Source organism: Pseudorasbora parva, chromosome 20 (genome assembly GCF_024679245.1).
Source record: "Pseudorasbora parva isolate DD20220531a chromosome 20, ASM2467924v1, whole genome shotgun sequence".
NCBI lineage: Eukaryota > Metazoa > Chordata > Actinopteri > Cypriniformes > Gobionidae > Pseudorasbora > Pseudorasbora parva.
Window position 1 is genome coordinate 2,907,611 of NC_090191.1, and position 21,362 is coordinate 2,928,972.

General features: G+C 39.0%; 2 pseudogenes; both read left to right on the forward strand.

Annotated features, from left to right (window-relative positions):
• The window catches only part of LOC137049969 (zinc finger protein 585A-like), a 28,294-nt pseudogene extending 19,874 nt beyond the window's left edge, over positions 1 to 8,420 (forward strand).
• The window catches only part of LOC137049299 (gastrula zinc finger protein XlCGF57.1-like), a 41,085-nt pseudogene extending 19,759 nt beyond the window's left edge, over positions 1 to 21,326 (forward strand).
• The last annotated feature ends 36 nt before the right edge of the window (positions 21,327 to 21,362 follow it).

The window sequence follows — 21,362 nt, forward strand, 5'->3', positions numbered from 1 at the left end:
TTATTATGGACACTCGTCGTGGGCTGGGGCCCTCACTGGACACCCATCGCAGGCTGGATCCCTCACTGGGCACTCCTCACGGGCTGGGGCCCTCACTGGGCACTCGTCGCGGGCTAGGGCCCTCACTGGACACTCGTCATGGGCTGGAGCCCTCACTGGACACTCATCACGGGCTGGGACCCCCACTGGACACTCATCGCGGGCTGGATCCCTCACTGGAGACTCATTGCGGGCTGGATCTTTTACTGGACACTTATCACGGGCTGGAGCCCTCACTGGACTCTGGTTGCGGGCTGGAGCCCTCGCTGGACACTCGTCTTGAGGAGGTGGATCAGAACAAAGTCTTTAAGCTGGTGTTCCCTCACCGGGTTATATTCTTAACCTAAAGACAAGCCTGTAGGTCTGCACTCTTCGAACTGCTTTCCTTACCCGACAGAAGACTGGTGACTTGGTTGAGGGTTCTTTCCCTTGGACTGAACCGCAAAGAATGTAATCAATGTATCTCTTAAAAGAGAATGTGGTGGCATTGGCTGGTTATCGTCTGACATGTGGATCGTCTAAATCCCTCCAAAGAATCTTGAGGGTCGCATCATTCCAGGGCACCTGTCTGCAAATTAGAGGAACTCCTTGATATATTAATTGATGGGGCAGTGGTCCTGGGAGATGGAGAGAAGCAGATTGGCTGGGAAGCAGAAGCAGAATCTTGCAACCCGGTTGGAGTGAGGAAGGGAATACACAGTCCAATCTTAAGAATCTTACAATCATGGGAGAGTGTGGATGGAGATGGATCAGTCAAGAAGCACCAACCTTGCTGCAACTATCTGGAACACTCAAAGTCTGGAGAAGGGAGATCGCACTTAGTAACTTAGTTTGCACAGTTTGGTCACTTGGAACATCGTCTGGAGAGTAAAGGCTTCAACATACTCCGCAAGAACAGAGAAATAAGTTCTCGCTCCCAGGGCTGCGAGATCAAAATGACGTCATTTTGTTCTCGCAGCCCTGGTTTGGGAGTTCTCGTAGCTTGTTCTCGACACATCGTCTGAGAAGAACTTTTTTCTTGCTGGGGTCCGAGAACTATTGTGTGATTGGTCATACATTTAAATTGGGTGTGGTTAAGAATTACTGCTAAATTGGCACCTGCTTTTCTCATGAAGTATGGAATGTTCAAGTTCAAGAGTTTTATTTGTCACATACACAGTTATACAGAATACAACCGGCAGTGAAATGTAAACAGGTCCACTCCATGGACAGCAAATAACAATTAACAAAAAAAAGCACAATAAATTATAAAATAGGGATAGGATAAAATAGGAATAGGATAAGGTGCTATATATATACATATGTAGAATTATGAATAAATCAAGTAAAAGAAATAAGAGATGTGGAATAAAATAAGTAAGATAAAGTAAACTGGAGACTATAAAAATAAATACGTGGATAACAGAAGTGCAGGAGTGTAATGTGCAAACAGCATTATAATGAGTAGTTACATGGAACACAAGAATAAAGTGCAGTGCAATATCAGTATGTGAGTTTGTTAGTACTGAAGTGAGGTGAAGTCACATGTAGTTAAGTGACAGCGTTCAGAAGTCTGATGGCCTGTGGGAAGAAACTCCTCCTGAGTCTCTCAGTTTTGGCCATCAGGCTACGGAAGCGCTTACCAGAAGGCAGCCGGGTGAAGTGGGGGTTGGCCGGGTGATTAATGTCCTTGATGATTTTTATAGCTCTACCTCTGCATCGTTTGATGTAGATGTCCTGCAGAGACGGGAGAGCTGACCCTGAGATGCGCTCGGACAAGCGCACCACTCTTTGCAGGGCTTTGCAGTCGTGACTGGTGCTGTTACCATACCACGCTGTGATGCACTGAGTCAGTAAACTTTCTATCGCCCCTGAATAGAAAGATTTCAGGATAGCTGGTGAGACCCGGAATTTCCTCAGCTGGCGCAGGTGCTACAGTCTTTGCCTGGCCTTTTTCATCTGAGACTGGATATGTGCAGTCCAGGTCAGGTCCTCGGAGATGTTCACACCCAGGTATTTGAAGCTGCTCACTCTGTCTACTGGTGTCCCGCTGATCATGAGAGGGGAATATGACCGTTGCTGTCTCTTCCTGAAGTCCACAATCAGTTCTTTGGTCTTCTTCACATTCAGAAGGAGACAGTTGTCTTGGCACCATGATGTCAGTTGCTCCACCTCATCCAAGTATGCGGTCTCATTGTTGTTGGAAATGAGGCCCAGGACAACAGTATCATCCGCAAACTTGATGACAGAGGTGGAGCTGTGTGTGGACAAACAGTCATGCGTGTAGAGAGAGTAGAGCAGGGGACTGAGGACACAGCCCTGTGGAGCTCCCACACTCACGGTGATGGAGGTGGAGGTGAACTGTGGAGCTCCCACACTCACGGTGATGGAGGTGGAGGTGAACTGTCCTACTCTCACCACTTGAGGTCTGCCAGTGAGGAAATCTTCAATCCAGTGACAGAGAGAAGAGTTCAGTCCGAGATCCAGGAGTTTGTTAGTTAGCTTAATGGGAACTATGGTGTTAAAGGCTGAACTATAGTCAATAAATAGCAGTCTTACATAGTTCCCATTCTTGCTGTCGATGTGTGTGAGGGAGGAGTGGAGGACGTGAGAGATGGCATCTTCAGTCGATCTATTGGGACGATAGGCGAACTGAAGAGGGTCCAAGGTGTCGGGGATGGAGGAGCAAATGTTGTTTTTGATGAGTCTCTCAAGGACCTTCATGACTAAAGACGTGAGAGCCACTGGGCGATAGTCATTTAGGCAAGAGGGTTTACTGTTCTTAGGGACAGGGATGATGGTGGATTTTTTGAATGAGGTTGGGACCACAGATGTAGCAAGGGACTCACTGAAGATGGATGTGAGGAGTCCAGCGAGCTGATCAGCACAGGACCGCAGGACACGACCTGAAACGCCATCCGGACCAGCAGCTTTCCTAACATCCACACGTTTGAGTGTCCTACGAACTTCATCCTCCGAGACAGAGATCACGTGATTGTTGCAGCTCTGAGTGATTCTGTCTGACGCGTCACTCGGCAGTGTCGCGCTGCCGCGATTGCCATCAAAGCGAGCGTAGAAAGAGTTTAACTCGTTCACAAGCAACGGATCAGCTATCACTTCTGCAGAGGATTTCGTTCCAAAAGCACAGATGGTCCTCAGTCCCTGCCACATCCGCCGGGAGTCGTTGAGTTGGAAATAAGACTCCACGCGATGTACTGGCCAGAACGAACTTTCTTGTTCTTGCCACATCAAGAAAACGAACAAATTTCTTTGTTCTTGCAGAGTATGTTCCAAGCTTAAGGTAAGTGTCACTTCACACAAGCGAGACTGGACCCCTGACTGAGGTGAGATGTGTGCTTAAGTAGTGGCGGGCTGGGTGTGTAAACAAGGTGCAGATGTGAGTGATTATGAATTGCATGCAGGTGAGGGCCAGGGAGGATTATGGGAAATGTAGCAATGAGATGGTGGATCCGAAATTTTACTTGCATATATTGTGTTTTTGTCATTATTTGATTTTACTGGAAATTGTTTGCACTAGAGAAAAGTGATATTGTTTAACTACTGGTTATTTAAAAAGAAATTGTAATAAATGTTGACATTAGTTAATATCTTTTCAGGTTTTTTTTACTAACTGCATTTAAGCAGCAAGAAGCTTACCATCTATTTGATAGAAAGGCACACTAGATCTGCTAGACTGGATCTGCTGGGGACTCCCCACCAGTACACATTTTGCATGGCTCCCTCATCTAACACAGCTGATTCAACTTATCAGCTCATAACTAGAGACTGCAAGACTTGAATTAGGTGTGTCTAATGAGGGAGACGTACAGAATGTGGAGTGGTGAGGGGTCCCCAGGACAGGTTTGAGAACCACTGTGCCAGACTGCAGGGTAGTAGTGGGGTCTGTAGTTAAAGGCCTGCACTCCTTTAATTTAGAGGGTGTGCTGCACGCTATTGATAATATTGAGCTGAAGCTTGACTTTATGAAATTAAAACGCAAATCGAATTGCAATATCTGTCAGAAAAATCACAGTTAGATATTTTCCTTTGTTCCTAAACACATAGAATCCAAACATGATGAGTTTGGAAATAGTCCTAATGAATGGAAATGGTTACAAATATTGAGAAAAGGCTCTGAGATTAAATTGTTGTTTTAATGTCTTGATGTCTGTTGTTTTGTGCCATTAAACTGGGGTTAACTTGGGTTTTTTGTCTCTTTTAGGTCTGACGGCTCTGAAAGTGGAGAGTCAAGAACTAAATGAAATGGAAGACAAAGATATGTATGGGCAACATCATGATTTCATAACTGGAGAAAAATCTTTTAGTTGCTCACAGGCTAAACAGATTTCCTCACAAAAAATCACTCAAAAGCCAGGAAAGAGTTTAATTAAAAAGCGACACCTTAAAGCCCACATGAGAGTTCACACTGGAGAGAAGCCGTTCAACCACCAAGAGTGTGGAAAGAGCTTTATTAAAAAAGAAAACAATAAAACACACACAAGTATTCACACTGGAGAGAAGCCTTACACCTGCCAACAATGTGGAAAAAGTTTCTGTCATAAAAAGAGTCTTAAAGTCCACATGAGAGTTCACACTGGAGAGGCTTACACCTGCCAACAGTGTGGAAAGAGTTTCAATATTAGAGCCAGTCTTAAAGTCCACATGAGAGTTCACACTGGAGAGGTTTACAACTGCCAACAATGTGGAAAGACTTTTAATCATAAATATAGTCTTAAAGTCCACATGAGAGTTCACACTGGAGAGAAGCCTTACACCTGCCAACAGTGTGGAAAGAGTTTTACTTATAAAGGGAGCTTTGGGCAACACAAGAAAGTTCACACTAGAGAGAAGCCATACACCTGCCAACAATGTGGAAATAGTTTCAATCATAAACAGAGTCTTAAGGTCCACATGAGAGTTCACAATGGAGAGGCTTACTCCTGCCATCAATGTGGAAAGAGTTTCAATTATAGAGAGAGTCTTAAAGGCCACATGCGAGTTCACACTGGAGAGGCTTACACCTGCCAACAATGTGAGAAGACTTTCAATCATAAACATAGTCTTAAAGTCCACATGAGAGTTCACACTGGAGAGAAGCCGTACACCTGCCAACAGTGTGGAAAGAGTTTCACTTATAAAGGAAGCTTTGAGCAACACAAGAAAGTTCACACTGGAGAGAAGCCTTATACCTGCCAACAGTGTGGAAAGAGTTTTACTTATAAAGGAAGCTTTGGGCAACACATGAGAATTCACACTAGGTAGAAGCCTTAAACCTGCCAGCAGTGTGGAAAGAGTTTCACTCAAACAGAGCATCTTAAAGTCCACATGAGAGTTCACACTGGAGAGAAGCCTTTCACCTGCCAACAGTGTGGAAAGAGTTTCACTCATTAAGGAAGACTTGAGCAACACATGAGAATTCACACTGGAGAAAATCCTTACAGCTGCCAACAATGTGGGAGGAGTTTCACTCGAAAAGGAAACCTTGAGGAATACACATTAAAATTCACACTGGAGAGAAGCCTTACACCTGTCAAGAGTGTGGAAAGAATTTCACTCAAAATGGAAGACTTGCTTACATGGCAAATATTTTACTAGTAGGTGTAAGTAGAGTAATAGAAAACCAACAGTCATGACATGCATGCTGCTGATTTTGTGTAATTGAATCATTTATTGAAAAGGGCATGTTCAAAATAATAGCAGTGTGGAGTTCAATTCGAAATCAGTTAGAGATTATTTATTTTGCGGGGGAAAAAAAACTGATATCAAACATGTGGCCCTTATTTAAGAACAAAAGCAGCAAATGTTGAACTGTGCATTTCTCTCTGAAAATCCTGAGTAAAATGGGTCATTCCAGACATTGTTCAGAAGAACAGCGTACTTTGATTTAAAAGTTGATTAGAGAGGGGAAAACATAAAGAAGTGCAAAAAGGATATGCTGCTCAGCTAAAATCATAATAAATGCATTAAAATGGCAAACAAAATCAGAAAGACGTGGAAGAAAACTGGTTACGACCATCCGAATGGATCAAATAGCCAAAGTAGCAAAGACTCAGCCAGTGATCAGCTCAGCAGGAGATCTAGTCTAAAGTCTAAAGTTACCTGTGAGCACTGTAACAATTAGATGACGTCTATGTGAAGCCAAGCTATCGGCAAGAAGCCCCCGCAAAGTCCCATTGTTGAAAAAACAGCATGTGCTGAAGTGGTTACAATTTGCCAAAGAACACCTTGACTGGCCTAAAGAGAAATGGCTCAATATTTTGTGGACTGATGAAAGCAAGATTGTTCTTTTTGGGTCTAGGGCCCGCAGACAATTTGTCAGACGACCACCAAATACTGAATTCAAGCCACAGTACATTGTGAAGACAGTGAAGCATGGTGGTGCAAGCATCATGATATGGGGATGTTTCTCATACTATGGTGTTGGGCCTATTTATCGCATTCCAGGGATCATGGATCAGTTTGAGTATATCAAAATACTTGAAGAGGTCATGTTGCTTTATGCTGAAGAAGAGATGCCTTTGAACTGGGTGTTTCAACAAGACAACGACCCCAAACATACCAGTAAGCAAGCAGCATCTTGGTTCCAGACCAACAAGATTAATGTTATGGACTGGCCGGCCCAATCCCCAGACCTTAATCCAATACAAAACTTTTGGGGTGACATCAAAAGTGCTGTTTCTGAGGCAAAACCAAGAGGAATTGTGGTATATAGTGCAATCATCCTGGACTGGAATACCTGTTCACAGGTGCTAGAAGTTGGTTGACTCCATGCAACACAGATGTGAAGCAGTTCTCGGAAACCGTGGTTATACAACTAAATATTAGTTCAGTGATTGACAAGAAAGCTAAATCATTGGGGGTCACGTGATGCTGTGAGAGTGGCAAGACGTGTCTGGCCGAGCTCTTCGCTGTATATCTGAATCTGTTACAAAATAGTCGTTCTACTCGTCACAAAAGGGCATAGAATCGAGGATTAAAGGGATCAGGATGTCCCTTCACGCTTTTTGGTCGCAATGGGATTCGTCATGCAAACAAGCTAGAAGACATACTCGTCAGAATAAAAGTGCGATCGCTGAGCAAGATGGCGACAGCTTGGGCCCAGCTGCCTCTAACGAGACTACGCTATCAGGAGATGTAGTTAACTGTATCGTCGAAAAAGTGCTGCTTTTTCTCGAAAAGAAGCTACAGGCAATACATGATTCAATCTCTGAAATATCAGGCAAGTTGGACAGCATTATCAAGCGAGTTATAGAGGCTGAACAGAGAATGTCCGACCACGAGGATAACCAAGCTAACAGCTCAACGCGCTTTGCATCTATCAAGTCGTCCCTGCAAAAAACATTTGATTGTCTGGAAGACCTTGAAAACAGAAGCCGGCGACAAAATATCAGAATCGTTGGTCTCAAAGAGGGCACTGAGGGAGCGACCCGATAATTTTTGACTTGGACCACACTAAAAATGAATGCAAAGGACGGACGGATCAAACTGGAAAGAGCACATCGCACAGGACCATTGAGAAACGAGGGTGAACATCTGAGAAGTAGACCTGTGATCACTCGGTTACACAATTACAAAGACAAAAGACTGATCCTTAAAGCAGCGAGACGTTTGGGCGATCTTCACATTGAGGGGAAGAAAGTGTCGTTCTTTCAAGATTTTTCGGCTGGCATGTAGAAGAAGAGAGCGGAGACAGCAGAGGCCTGAAGATGTTTGTGGGAAGCATGAAGGCATTCAAATATGCCTTCATATACCCTGCCACCATACGCAGGTGGTAAAGACTCTTACCTGTCTACATTCGCGGAGGTGAATTCCCCTTTGGAATTGACTCAGCAACTATAATATCCCCTCACAGGTACTTATAACGTGTAAAGTATTGTCTGCGATGAATGCATAGGACAACTGTGATAAACATTAGCCTATTTGGCTTGGAGCAACGTTGACAAATAACTGTAATCTATGACACGCAGAGGAAACATCTCAGTGTCACGAAATTATGAGCACAAGACTCCCGCGCTGTTACCTCTCTGCCTTGTTTTTTTTTTTTTTTTGGTTACTCATAACAGGAACAATCGGCAAACGTGAGAGGTTCTCAAATCTTGGGGCTAAAGTTAAGTTAATCTAATAGATCAAATCTGTGATACAATGAGATTTTCACGATATGACAACTATCTCAGAAAACATCACGGTATTAAACAATTATTTAATAAATAAACTGTACCTATTATTAAAATATGGTTATTATCACTAGTTAAAATGATGTTAAATGAATGAAGATGATTGGTTGCTTTTGATTGCTTTTTTTTTTTTGGTTGAACAAATGCTTTATTATAACAAACTTAAAACCATTTGTTTTGTTTATTAAAATTTCAATAAAACATGGCTAATAAACTAAATTCAAGAAATGATTATGAATTAGATTAACTTATTTTTATCATTAATTCATTAAAATGTTTTGTATGTAGTAGTCGGAGCAGCTCATTCACAGAGACTGAACAAGCAGATCATATATTCATATAGCAATGTTTTGTGCTTTAATATTCACAGACCATGTCGCGATTTGATTTATTCTAGGTCTACAGCTCTACTTTCGAGTTATTCGTTCATTCATCAGTTTGTGTGTATTACGTGATTTCTACGTTACAGTGTAAAGGTTTTTTTGGTTTTTTTTAACAATGTAAAGTTAACGCTCATGACTGGATTCCGGGATTCCCTCTGCGTCACAGAAATCATTCTGCCTAAGTTATAAACATACCTTTATCTGCACACAGGGATGTGTTCCTGAACATGTTCTATGCGTTTCTTCATTTGCATCCACATTTTGTGCAAATTTGATATCCTCCAGGACAATACCACGTTTTTTTTTCTATATCCAAAGTATTTACATACTAGCCGGGGGCTCGCGATGGCGTTTTGCTTTCACCTGGGTCTGCGTCACTGACGTCTGTCTTGTTCGTCTCCATCTGATATTTGCGCGCTTGTTCTCTCACGCGTCCCGCGCCCTCTATTAAATATAGTCGTTTCCAGATCAAGTTTTTTTTCCCTCCCTTTTGCATTAATAATTTATTTTAACTCAGTAACGGATGTGGTGTAAAATGTAGCGAAGTACAATACTTCAATCAAAATGTACTTAAATTAAAGTAAAATTACAGATTTTTAAAACGACTTAAAAAAAGTAGAAGCACACAGAAAAACGACTCAATTACAGTAGCGCAAGTAAATGTCATTCGTTACTTTCCACCTCTGAGTAATCCATACAATCCCAATGGATGAATAAATGTCTTCTGAAGTAAAACGATGAGTGTTTGTATGAAATAACAATATTTTACCTTTTTTTTTAAACTGTAGACTATATCGCTTCCAATCAGCAGTTATCTGCGGGGGTTGATTTCACACTTGATGTAACTTGAAGCATGACGTGCGCGCGCCGAAAACTCTGGTCATGCGGATGTCTGATGCTGTCTGTTTTTATTTCTTTTAATGCTCACAACAGTATAAAAACAATAACATGATATATGATAATAGCAATTAGAAACAAACAAGAATAAAAGACGCCAGTTCTCCCATGTGTTCCAGATGAAACGTGCATGAGAATGTCATGAAAGCTTGAAGCATCTCATGCATCTCATGTGCTGGTAACAGCTGATCGGATATGAAAAGATTACTAAATTATGACAGCATTTCTTGGTGTACTACTTCTTCTTTTAATAAATAATAATACAAAATTTGAAAGACATTTCAGTTTACAGCCCGCAAATTCATACTTACCCCGTAACTACATGAAACAAGGGGAACAAGAGCCACTTTAATTTAAAGCCTGCACATATATACTTACTCTGTAACCACATGAAACAAGAGGGGAACAATATAATTATAATCATAATTATAATAATTACCAATCCTGGATATGGAAACTTAATCCATTCCATCTTCTTGATCAAAAATTCCTCCGAATCCAATATAAACACACGAAGTACACCGGGAAATACTTTTTTCAAAGATCTTTTCATCCCTAAAATAAATAATAAACAGCAAGAACTCTTGGAAGCCCCCATTTCCATGATGGAAATTAAAAGTGCAATAAATTCCTTACAGTCAGGAAAACCTCCAGGGCCTGATGGGTAGCCAGTGGATTTTTTTTTATTATGGATGATAAATTAAGCCCCCACCTCTTAAAGGTTATTAATATTAAAACCTCGTTCCACACATCTAAACATCCTAACTATATGAATGTAGATAATATTACTGTAATTCACAAAAAGGGAAAAGACCCAGAGGAATGCAGTTCTTACAGACCAATCAGTTTGTTAAAGGTCCTGACTAAAATCTTGGCCAAGCGCCTTGACCCTGTAATTCCGGACATCATAGACCCAGACTAGACAGGGTTTATAAAAGGCCACCACTCCTATTGTAATACTAGAAGACTATTTAATATAATATGCCATTTCGATCAAAATTCAATACCTGGAATCTTACTAGGGATGTACACCGAAAAGCCATTCAAATGGTCTCCAAAAGGTATCACATACTTGGTGTTCTCACACAAACCTTCGCAACTTTATGACGCCAATATTAAAACATAAATTTCCCGGATCAAGGAAGACCTCACAAGATGGTCAAAACTTCCAGTCTCTTTCTCAGGAAGAAGAAACCTTATAAAGATGATAATTTTTCCAAAGATCCTATACCCGCTATCCATGACCTTCTTAAATTTGTCAAACGCTGATATAAAAGGCATTAGTAAAACCATGTCTAAATATATTTGGGCCAGTAAGTGACCTAAAGTTAAATTACAAACATTACAATCACCCACTGATACAGGTGGATGGTGACTTCCAAACTTTAAATATTATGTATGGGCAATACAGGCTAGGATTCTCCTAGATTGGGTATATAAACCTGGAGATGCTCTATGGGTAGACGTTGAACAAGAGTTTAGTAATCCACTTTCTCTGATTAAAGGGTTAGTTCACCCAAAAATGTTATTGATGTCATTAACGACTCACCCTAATGTCGTTCCTCACCCGTAAGACCTCCGTTTATCTTCGGAACACAGTTTAAGATATTTTATATTTAGTCCAAGAGCCTATCCAAGTGTATGCTCAGTGAATTGATCAATGATTCGGATCGCCAGTGTCACGTGATTTCAGCAGTTTGGCACGCGATCCGAATCATGAATCAATAGGCTGATTCACAACCGTTTTAATCTTTATTTGAGATTGACGTCAAACAAGTAACTTGGATACGTTCTTGGACTAAAATATAAAATATCTTAAACTGTGTTCTGAAGATGAACCTTCAATACACTTACGGGTGTGGAATGACAATAGGGCGAGTCATTAATGACATCAATTTCCTTACCTTACCTATCCACACTGACTGGTAACTCTAATTTTCACCATACTAATATGGGCACCCAGTTTGGTAGCTGGACATGTTTTAGTCGTTGAAATGATAATTGGCCCCTTTGTGAACAGAACGCGCACTCGTTCATATTTCTGATTCACACAAGTTTAGAATAACACAATCAGTCATGAGACACACGAGAGCCTTTACAATCAAAGCTGACGTAATGACGCAATTGGTCACGAGACACACGAGAGCCTTTACAATCAAAGCTGACGTAATAACACAATCAGTCACGAGACACACGAGAGCCTTTACAATCAAAGCTGACGTAATGAAGCAATTGGTCACGAGACAAACGACAGCCAAAGCTGACGTGACGTTTCTTTTGACGGCAATATTTGAAATGTATTTATTAATCTTTGGCGGATGGACTCAATGTTCTGATCGCTTTTGGGGATTTTCTTCACACAAATCAATCGTTTGAATCTCGAATCTCACCCCACATTTTTGAATGGGTTTTGTTTCACAATCCTCTCTAGGGTGTGGTTATCCCTATTGCTTGTACACATTTTTCTACCACATCTTTTCCTTCCCACCGACTTCATCTAACTGATACAGTATGTTATAACAGTTTCTTGGATAATGATAATTAGACATAGACAATTTTGTTGATGACCACATGCCTGGATATTTATAACAGTTAATCTCAATCTGCTGACCAGCAAAATACCATCTTTCATTTGTATTTAAAGAGCCCCCTCTTCTAAAAACCATATCTTTGTTTTACTCTGATTCACTGTCATGCCATAAAGGTTACAGATATTGTTTATAAAAAAATAATAAACAAAAGTGGACTCATGCAGCTCTGTCGTACACCAGTGCTTCAGCCAAAATATTCCTCCAATGCTATTCTTAATGAGTGAAATACAGAAGACTGGAAGCTATCAAAAGCTTTGGAGAAATCACAAAATACTTGTTTGTTGAGTCTGTGGGACTATATTATAAAATTATATTGACCAAATATATTTTGACAAACGTTTATTGATTTTGATTAAACTCAATAAATTAAATAAGTAATACAAGTTTAAACATTAAAAGTTCTCTCCCCTTTTAAACATTTGTGTTCAGCATTTACTGATTCTCACATATTAGATGTGGTTCAAACTCTTCTGTTGGTAGTTATTTTTAGCTAATCACTTAAATATGTATTGAAGAATTCAACTGATATGTGTTTTATTGTTTATGTGAATGTCTCTACACACATCTGTGACTTGAGCATGAGATCAGGACTTTTATTTTGTAGTGGAGATGTGACGTCATAACGCTGCGCCGCGCTCCTGCATCTGTTGTGATTCTGCTGAAGAAAGGTTTGTGTTTTAAGCGTTTAAAGTGTTTAAATCAATAAAAACTGTTCGGTCAATGTTATAGTTTCAACAAGAACAGTTAAATGAATGTTTGATTATTGAACTTAAAATTATAATGCGTTTTCTAACATTAATTAACTTATTTTTATTCACACGTGTAACAGAAAATATGTCTTAATTCTCTCTATATATCATGAATCAGTTTATCATAAACATGGAAAGTAAATTATCACATGTAAATACATTATATGCAATAAATGTACTATTATCCACAAATAATAAAAGGTGCTATCAAACAGATTTGGTATCAAGACAAGTAGCACTAGATATGATGATAATAGCAGAAACATAAAAAATTATATAATTTTCTCATGATTGCTTTTAGTTTGATCAGCTTTTAGCCATTCCTTTAGTTTCTGTTTAAATGTTGAGTAATTTGTACTATCCGTTAATTGAGTTAGTAGAGTATTCCAGTAATGAATGGCTTTAACTGAAAAGACTGATCGCCCAAATGTTGTCCATCTAAACTGTTCAACACAGTCTCCTCTAGTAATTGCTCTCGTTGTTCTAACATTATTTTCTTTCTGCATTATAAACTGCCATAAAGGGGGCTGTGCAAACACATTTAAAATCTTAAAAAATAAAGCAAACATTAACAAAATGTTTAGTACTATCAAAACTCAATAGGTTATGTATTTGAACTGTATTGTAATGATGGTAATTATTAGAAATATTTTGAGTGTCTGTTTGTAAAGAGAGTCGATTGATTTTAAAGTTGTTGTGTTTGCTCAATAGGTTATTTATTTGAATGGTGGTAACAAGCCTGTAGTATCCCTCTCAGATACTGAAGCTTTTTTCGCCCCAGTATAGTCGCCCCTCTGTGTTTTCTAATGGACGCGAGGCAAACAATTAAATTTATTAAACAATAAAATTACACTTCAAATATTTTCCCCCCAAAGGTAGTTTATGTCATTGAAGGCAGTTACCATAATGATGATTTCATTTCAAGTGTTCGTTTTTAAAATAAGTTTAGTTTAAGTTAGTTATTTGATGCAATAAAAACGGGGGGTGCCTGAGGCACTAATGGACTATTTTCAGAATTCTTGGGAGCCGATTGGAGCTTTAGCTTTAGTTTCTACATTTCCATAACTGTTAATTTCCCACCAACATAATTGTTCTGCATCTGTAAGAGTGTGGGTGGGCTTTTGATATCGCAACTGTACTTCCTGCTGTCTACTGCGCAACTCCGGTCCCGAAATCTCTACTGCGCACTCGGTCCCAAGATGTCAGCGCCGTGCAGGCCGCCTGAAAGCTTCAAATCTGGCAAGCAGAAATGGATGATGTCGAGTCGTCCATATTTTTTTACGGTCTATGGGTGCTAATGATGGTAATAATTAGAAATATTTTGAGTGTCTGTTTGTAAAGAGAGTCGATTGATTTTAAAGTTGTTGTGCTTGGCTGTGACCAGATAGTAAAGCATGAGCAAAAATCATAGAGTGCATAAATAGTTTTGCTGCCTCTGTTGTTAAATATGGTCTTATATGCCTAAAGTTAGCCAAATTAAATGTAATAAAGTTAAATGTGTAAATGTTACAAGAACAGCAAACACAAGTAATGAAAACTTCTGTAAAGCAACTGCTAATGTTCTCACTGAAGTGTAATCTATTAAATGTAATCTACAGATGAATACATTTAGCATAAAATGTCTAAATATGAACCTACTATATAAATTGTGTTCTTTTATTAATTTGTAGTATTTAGAGAGTTTGTTGTTGTCGAATCAGGTCATTTAAGGCCATTAACTCTCACTCTGACTGACTCTCTTACCAGTGACTGAACTACTGATTTAGTTTGGATGTTTTTTATTTCTGTGATTATTCTTATCTCAAAGATGGCGTTTATTAAAGAGGAGAGTGAAGACGTGAAGATTGAAGAAACATTGAGAGTCAAACATGAAGAAACTGAGGAACAAACAAAGATGGCGTTTATTAAAGAGGAGATTGAAGACGTGACGATTGAAGAAACATTGAGAGTGAAACATGAAGAAACTGAGGACCAAACAGGTTGGTTTCATTCTCAAAGCTCAACTCAGTCATTTGATCCGTATTCAAATGTCAATTTTCAATTTCAAATTAGCTTTATGAGCCAGACTGTGTTGCCAAATCATTAACATATTATGTATAACTAATTTAAAAAAAAACATATTTACTAATATATATATACACAAGTTAAGGTGTTATCGCGTTAAAGCATTAATTAATTATGCCGATAATTATTTTATGGCGCATTAATGTAGTTATTATATTGAAAGCCCGGTGCTCACTGCCTCTAAATAAACATACAGACAAACCATTGGTCACAGGAGAATAGCTTGCAGGGCTGTTTGTAATCCAAGGGCTTGACATTCTTTATACATACAATTTGCTATGTAGACATAACCTGTTTTTTTTTTTAAATACCAAACCAAACCAAACAATAATGCCCTGGCAGTGGCAAATAGTTTTGGTTTTAGTTTTGGTAAAGCACCTTATTTGTTTAAAGTGTTTGCAAACCATGTTATTGCACTTTTGTTCATATAGCAACACTTAAAATAAAAGTATGCAATACACTACTTTTGTATTCATTATTGAATTTTGCGATTAATCACAGAAAACTCATGCGATTAATCACGATTAAACATTTTAACCGTTGCCCAGTACTAATATATATATATATATATATATATATATATATATATATATATATATATATATATATATATATATATATACACACACACACACACACACACACCTAAAGGATTATTAGGAACACACACTAATACTGTGTTTGACCCCCTTTCGCCTTCAGAACTGCCTTATTTCTCCGTGGCATTGATCAACAAGGTGCTGAAAGCATTCTTTAGAAATGTTGGCCCATATTAATAGGATAGCATCTTGCAGTTGATGGAGATTTGTGGGATGCACATCCAGGGCATGAAGCTCCCGTTCCACCACATCCCAAAGATGCTCTATTGGGTTGAGATCTGTGGTCTTATTTATAAAACTTTGCGTAGATTTCATCCTAAAAGTGTACGTATGTACAAAAGCTAGATTTTAAGTATGCACAAAAAAATTCTGATTTATAATAGATCACCACCTTTGCGTGGGAACTGGCGTACGTACAAAACAGGGCTGGAAACGTATGCACGCTTTATAAATGAGTCCCCTGGTGATTGTGGGGGCCATTTTAGTACAGTGAACTCATTGTCATGTTCAAGAAACCAATTTTAAATGATTCAAGCTTTGTGACATGGTGCATTATCCTGCTGGAAGTAGCCATCAGAGGATGGGTACACGGTGTTCATAAATGGGTGGATATGGTCAGAAACTATGTTCAGGTAGGCCGTGGCATTTAAACGATGCTCAATTGGCACTAAGGGGCCTAAGGTACACCAAGAAAACATCCACCACACCATTACACCACCACCACCAGCCTGCACAGTGGTAACAAGGCATGATGGATCCATGTTCTCATTCTGTTTACGCCAAATTCTCTATCATTTGAATGTCTCAACAGAAATTGAGACTCATTAGACCAGGCAGCATTTCAGTCAAAGTTGCTCCTCTATCAGCTTGAATCAGTCGGCCCATTCTCCTCTGACCTCGAGCATCAACAAGGCATTTTGACCCACAGGACTGCCACCTACTGGATGTTTTTCCCTTTTCACACCATTCTTTGTAAACCCTAGAAATGGTTTTGCGTGAAAATCCTAGCAGCTGAGCATATTGTGAATACCCAGACCGGCCCGTCTGGCACCAACAACCATGCCATGCTCAAAACTGCTTAAATCACCTTTCTTTCCCATTCTGACATTCAGTTTGGAGTTCAGGAGATTGTCTTGACCAGGACCACACCCCTAAATCCATTGAAGCAACTGCCATGTGATTGGTTGATTAAATATTTGCATTAATTTGAAATTGAACAGGTGTTCCTAATAATCCTTTAGGTGAGTGTATATACAGATAATGTCACATGTACCATAGTAAATAAGTCAATCAAATCCATCTAAAGAAGTGATTAAATGAAGCGGGTCTCTCTAGAGTTAACTGTCTCTAACATTGTGAATGGCTAACACATATTGTGCCCTGAGTGCGGCTTTGCTCGCATCTTCTCCAAGCATAAAGGACATTTTCTCAGTATCAGTGAATGATGGAGTCAGTGTTTCAAATCTGGCCAGAAATATTTCTCTTACATTGTGATATTTAGTACAGATGAGTAGAGAGTGTTTGCTGTAGATCACAGTGTCTGCAGATCCTCTGCTCTCTCTCTGTCCATGTTTGTCTAGGTCTTCCTGTCTCTATATCTAGATTCTAGATCATGGTCACTCAATCTGTATTTGGACAGGATTAGTCTTTCTTTCAGTTGTTTAATAACTAGGTAATTGGCCAGTTTTTTGGTTCTATTTAAGGGTATTTTAGGGTCAAATATGTTTTTAGTGATTCATCATGACATATGTCTTATGTTTGTGATAAGTTTTCACCAAGTTACAGATCATTTTCTGAAAAGCATCAGATTAGACGTCTTTGACAGAGAGGCTGCAGATTGTGCATCATGTTTTTTCTTTTCTTAATTTTGGAAGAAGCACAACAATTTGTGTTTATTGTGACTTAACACAAAAAATAATAGAAACTTGACAGATTATAACGATGTATAACACTTGCCAGAATTATAAAAACCGCCAGAGTTATTTGAGTCTCTTTGGCACCGATAAGAAAAAAAGCGGGCCTATCGCTTCTGGGGATTAACTGTCCGTATTGGTTTTTTGCAAACATACATTACAGATGTTCTTTACAACTTAAAAGTACTTTGTAAGTACAATAAGTACAAACAAGCACAATTCAACTCGACTTAAGACCACAGGGAGATGCCAAAGGATCGCAAATAACTACTATACAAATCCATTCATAATTAATAAACATACTACAATACAAATGAAAAATAAAATATTTCTGAATGTATAGGAATTTAGCAATCTGAAGTCATCCGATGTCAACAGTTACCAGTTCTTCTGTCAGAACAAGCAATCATGGAGCTGATGCCCATGTGTACATAAACACTACTGATCCTCACAAACTTCTCCAAAACACACTTCTTCGGTGAGCATCCTTTATAAAACACTCACAGTACATTAATTTTGACAACTACATAAATATATTGAACTGTGTTCATGCAGAAATATGATGTTATAGCGATCAGTGAGCCAAGAGCACACATGCACGGTTTGTTTGGGCATCAGTATTAACCTACTCACCCCTGCCTATGTTTGACTCCTGCATGTCACTGTAATCGTCTTTACCTTCATTACAATCATCATCCAAACAAAACTTTTTTCAGTGACCAGAGAGCACACATACACGGTTTGTTTGCGCCACGGACCAATAGAATCCAGAATCCATCCACAGAACCACAGAAGTGAGGGGCGGGGCTTAAACAGTCATAGTTGCGCTATCCATATATGTAATTTTCTTTTGTTAATTATAAGCTGTTTTCACATGGATTTTGATTGGATCGATGTCTAAAAAATTTAACAACAATACTTCTAAATAAAGTCACTTTTCTGTTCATATAGTATACACAGCCTATTGATCATGCTTAATATCAATGAATACAAAGACAGTAGTTTATACTTCATGGAAAAAGGCTAAAAGTATAAACTTTTTATTTAAAAAATATGAATAAATGTATAACATGTAGTAAAGTGTTTCCCATTGGACTATAGATATATTTATATTACTATATTCATGGTATTATTTCATAATTTTTGTTACAAATAATACTGACAGAAAATAGCCTATGAGATTTAATGTTAATGGACACAAACACTGTAGTTTATTGTTACTTCAACAATACTACAACTTTTTTTCGGACACGTGCATGCCTAATGTATGTCACTGCAATTGTCTTTACCTTCATTACAACTGTCATCCATCAAAACTTTATCCAGTTGAAATATGTAACGTTAGTTTGCATATCCTGTGTTCATGAAGCGGTTGGTCTGTATTTCACAAACAGTGATTAGAAACACCTTGGGCTGCCCCGAATCCAATCAATCACAGAATAAATCGATTGAGGTGGTTCTTTAATTTATATTTTTTAATTTATATAATTTATATTTTATTATTTAACATATCAATAATAAAATTAATGAATTATATTAATATATTCAAATTGCAATATCTGTCACTAATTGTGATCTGCATCAAATCGCAATTAGATATTTTCTCCAAACTATATTCCAAACCACTTTAATAACACCTCTGGCAGTGTCCTAAACAAATAGAATCCAAACATGATGAGTTTGGAAATTGTCCTAATGAATGGAAATGGTTACAAATGTTGAGAAAAGGTAATGAGATTAAATGTAACCCCTCTTTTTGTTGCTCTGGTATAGGATCTAGCTAACATGTTTTCGGTTTTGATGCCTTAAATGTTTTAATATCTTGATTTCTGTTGTTTTGTGCGATTAAACTGGTTTTTTTTTGTCTCTTTTAGATCTGACGGCTCTGAAAGTGGAGAGTTAAGAACTAAATGAAATGGAAGAGAAAGATATGAATGGGCAACATCATGATTTCATAACTGGAGAAAAATCTTTTAGTTGCACACAGACTAAAAAGATTTCCTCACAAAAAATCACCCAAACGGCAGGAAAGAGTTTAATCAAAAAGCGACACCCTAAAGTCCACATGAGGGTTCACACTGGAGAGAAGCCGTTCACCTGCCAAGAGTGTGGAAAGAGTTTCACTCAAAAAGGGAGTCTCAAAACCCACTTGAGAATTCACACTGGAGAGAAGCCTTTCACCTGCCTACAATGTGGAAAGACTTTCAATCATAAAGGGCATCTTAAAGCCCACATGAGTATTCACACTGGAGAGAAGCCTTACTCCTGCCCTCAGTGTGGAAAGAGTTTCACTCATAAAGTAAATTTTGAGGAACACATGAGAGTTCACACAGGAGTGACGCCTTTTACCTGCCCACAGTGTGGAAAGAGTTTCAGTCGAAAAGGAAACCTTGAGGAACACATGAGAATTCACACTGGAGAGAAGGCTTACACCTGCCAAGATTGTGGAAAGAATTTAACTCGAAAAGAGCATCTTAAAGCCCACATGAGAGTTCACACTGGAGAGAAGCCTTACACCTGCCTACAGTGTGGAAAGAGTTTCACTCACAAAGGAAGACTTGAGCAACACATGAGAACTCACACTGGAGAGACGCCTTTCATCTGCCAACAATGTGGAAAGAGTTTCACTCGAAAAGGAAACCTTGAGGAACACATGAAAATTCACTCTGGAGAGAAGTCTTACACCTGCCAACAGTGTGGAAAGAGTTTTATACGAAAAGGGCATCTTAAAGCCCACATGAGTATTCACACTGGAGAGAAAACTTTCACCTGCCTAAAATGTGGAAAGACTTTCAATTATAAAGGGCATCTTAAAGCCCACATGAGTATTCACACTGGAGAGAAGCCTTACACCTGCCAACAGTGTGGAAAGAGTTTCACTCATAAAGGAAGGCTTGAGCAACACATGAGAACTCACACTGGATAGAAGGATTTCATCTGCCAATAGTGTGGGGAGAGTTTCACTCGAAAAGGAAACCTTGAGGAACACATAAAAATTCACACTGGAGAGAAGTCTTACACCTGCCTACAGTGTGGAAAGAGTGTCAATCACAAAGGATACCTTGAGGAACACATGAGAGTTCACACTGGAGAGAAGCCTTCTTCTGAATGAGTACAGAATCTCCTGATCAAAACACACGTGAGGAAGATAGAGTAAAACAAGTGATCATATGTAAGCAGAAGCATATGCTATGGAAATAGGGCCATCTATTGGCCGGCATATTTTTGTGAAAATTATCAAAACCCCTGGCGGTGGATTGCAACTTTAGAAACTTATATAGTTGCAACTTTTGCAACTTATATAGTGTGGAAAATAAGTATTTGAATACCCCGCTATTTTGCAAGTTCTCACACTTAGAAATCATGGAGGGGTCTGAAATTGTAATCATAGGTGCAAGTCCACTGTTAGAGACAATCTAAAAATAAACAAAATCCAGAAATCACAATGTATGATTTTTTTTAATGATTTATTTGTATGATACAGCTGCAAATAAGTATTTTGAACACCTGAGAAAATCAATGTCAATATTTGGTACAGTAGCCTTTGTTTGCAATTACAGAGGTCAAACGTTTCCTGTAGTTTTTCACCAGGTTTGCACAAACTACAGGAGGGATTTTGGCCCACTCCTCCACACAGATCTTCCCTAGAACCGTTAGGTTTCAGGCCTGTCGCTGAAAAACACAGAGTTTGAGCTCCCTCCAAGGATTCTCTATTGGGTTAAGGTCTGGAGACTGGCTATGCCATGCCAGAACCTTGATATGCTTCTTACAGAGCCACTCCTTGGTTAACCTGTGTGCTTTGGGTCATTGTCATGTTGAAGACCCAGCCTCGACTCATCTTCAATGCTCTTGTTGAGGGAAGGAGGTACACATTGTGATTTCTGGATTTTGTTTATTTTTAGATTGTCTCTAACAGTGGACATGCACCTATGATTACAATTTTAGACCCCTCCATGATTTCCAAGTAGGTTTTC